We start from the raw sequence: 2,729 nt of genomic DNA, 5'->3' as shown, positions 1-2,729 counted from the left end.
ACTGCATGACCTGATGAGCTTTAGCATGTTTGCGTAACAGATAAGTTACAACAGATAAGTCTGTGAGGAGGTACTGTACAAGTCTCTTGCTATTTCTGAGTGCCTTTATTGCGAATTGGTTTGCCTTAAATGCTTCCCTAATGAAAACTCCAATAGGCAGGAGCCTTGTCCTCTCTCAATTACCTTTGTTCATTTTGCTGGAAAAAAATTGGAAATGGCAATGGCTGGGATGCACTCCAGGTGACGAATTCTCATTGTAATGCTTGTCGTGTTGCAATCACAGCATTTGTTTATTGAACAATAATGGTGAAATATCTGTCGGGGTTCAAATCAAATGCCGTGGTTAATTCAGAATTGAACAGGTAAACCATTATTTCTCTTTTTTTTAAATTATTTTCTATCTCTGCACATCATAAATGTGTAATTTTCTCTCACCAATAAAATCAATAGAAATCAAAAACTGGCAGGAGAGTCTGAAGTGATAACAGTACCGTTTTATTTTCATTTGAGAAGAGAATTTGTGTAACACATCAGGAAAACATTATAAAGTGTGGTGATTTGGTGAATAAGTCATCATAAGTGTGTCTGAAAAATCCTTGCTAAGTTAGCAGCCTTCATTGGGTGTGAAAGATTTGGTTGGAGTATACCTGGCATATACTCCATCCTCGGCCTTGTTTCTTACTTACTTACCACTCCAAAGGAGACCATTCAGCCCATTGTGTTAGTGCTGGTTCCAAGTATGGCTATCCTTTCAGCCAATTCATTTCTCTCTCCCCGCTGCAATGTATTGCATTGTTGGTTGTTTTGCTCCTTACCTACAGGAGCCAATGAATATCCCAGTGCCTCTTTAAGATGTGGGACTTTTGTGCCAGTGAAGCCAAAGACAGTCAGATCAGTCAGGCAGTACAACAGAGAGCCAATCATCCCTACACCCATCCAGCCACCGGGGTGGAAAAAAGCAAAGTCTGGTTTCAGAACGCAGACATGAGGTATGGAAGATGAAGTTCCTCTCAATCTACTAATTTCCCACTACAACAAGAAAGTTGACTATATCAGCTAAATTTTTATTCAAAATGCCCATTTCTGGGAGCTAAAGGAGATTCTTTTCCAACTCCAATTGGCTTTAGAGTCATGGACATAGAGTTTTGAAGCATTGAAACAGGCCCCTTAGCCCAACTTGTCCATGCCAACCATGTTGTCTATCCAGGCCATTCTGGTATGTCTGCATTTATTCCACATCCCTCTAAACCAGTGTATCTCAAACATTTTCTTTCTACTCACCAGGGGTGCAGTGTTGCCAGAGCTAACTGGAGTTCTGCTTCGGCACCTCAGGGGGCACCTTATGGAGTTGCTCTGGCACCTCCTTTTCACCAATTTTGGTGAGCTCCAGCACCTAAAATAATTAGCACTACTCCCCTGTTATCAAGTGCCTCAAATGCCATAGGTGCTCTGTGGTTAGTAAGGGACTACTTCAGGTGGTATGTGAGTGGGGAAAATAAAGGTTGAGAATGACTGCTCTAAACCTTTCCGATCCAGAGGAATTTTAGCTTGCAATTTGTTGTCAGATAAATCGCCAATGAATGCACCCATAGACAAAGCAAATCAGTAGTTGATGGTGTAAGCATAAAGATAACAGAAAACTCATCAAAGAATTTCCATATTTTACTTTGTTAATGCCAAAAACTACATAAATGCTGATGGAACAGCATACTTGTGTGTCTCCTGCTCTGTGTCAGCCTCTGGTGGCAGCCAAGTATAATCAAACAGTAAGGCATGGCTAGTTGCCTTGCAACCATGATCACTACTGTTACACATGTGCCTGTCTAACAGTCTCTTAAATGGCTCTATTATTCCAGCCTCAACCACCACCCCTGGCAAGACATTCCAGGCACCCACAACTCTGTGTAAATAAAAAAAAACAACTTATCTCTGATGTCTCCCTTAAACTTCCATCCCTTCACTTTGTACAGATGTCCTCTGGTGTTTGCTACTCCCGCCCTGGGGAAAAAGGTGCTAGATGTCTACCTTATCTATACCTCTCAGAATCTTGTCGATATGAGCATTAATGTGACACTGAGAGAATAGTTTAATGTGCCCTATATCCTACCAGTGGATTAAACCTGAATAATCTGAATATCTATTCCTTGTGCTACCTTTGTACTTCGGCCTGCTAATAGAGAGAATCGGCAAAAAGCAATGCAGTAACTCACCTAATTGGACAGCACCATCCAAACTCGGTACCTCTATTACTAAAAATGACAAGAGCAGCAGGCGCATGGGAACACTGTTTCAAGTAGGTTCTTGTCTGAGTCACACGTCGTCCTTTCTGAGAAATATATCGCTTTTCACTTGACATCACTGGGTCTAATCCCTGGAGGTCTCCTCAGAAATATGTTCACCACGAAGAACTGCAAACATTCAAAAAACTCCAGCAACTTTTCCAAAGGAAATCAGGGATGGGAAATCGCTGCTGGCCTTGCCGACAGTGTCCTAATCCTGCATTAACTAAATAGACTGCCAGTGTGCATTCATTATTCAGCTTCACACAGGTTCAATGGTCACATGGGGAAAATCCAAACAACCAAAATGAATGACTTTTCTTGGCGCAGAGCAAAAAAAAACAAGAAACTAGTTATTGTGAGATCATTGAGTGATGTAATTCTTATTGAAATGATCATCAATAGGAGCTGTTTCTCTCTCACTCATAACCAATAGTTGATATTAGTGAT

Source organism: Narcine bancroftii, chromosome 9 (genome assembly GCF_036971445.1).
Source record: "Narcine bancroftii isolate sNarBan1 chromosome 9, sNarBan1.hap1, whole genome shotgun sequence".
Classification (NCBI taxonomy): Eukaryota; Metazoa; Chordata; class Chondrichthyes; order Torpediniformes; family Narcinidae; genus Narcine; species Narcine bancroftii.
The sequence above is the reverse complement of the archived record's forward strand: the minus strand, read 5'-3'. Positions refer to the sequence as shown.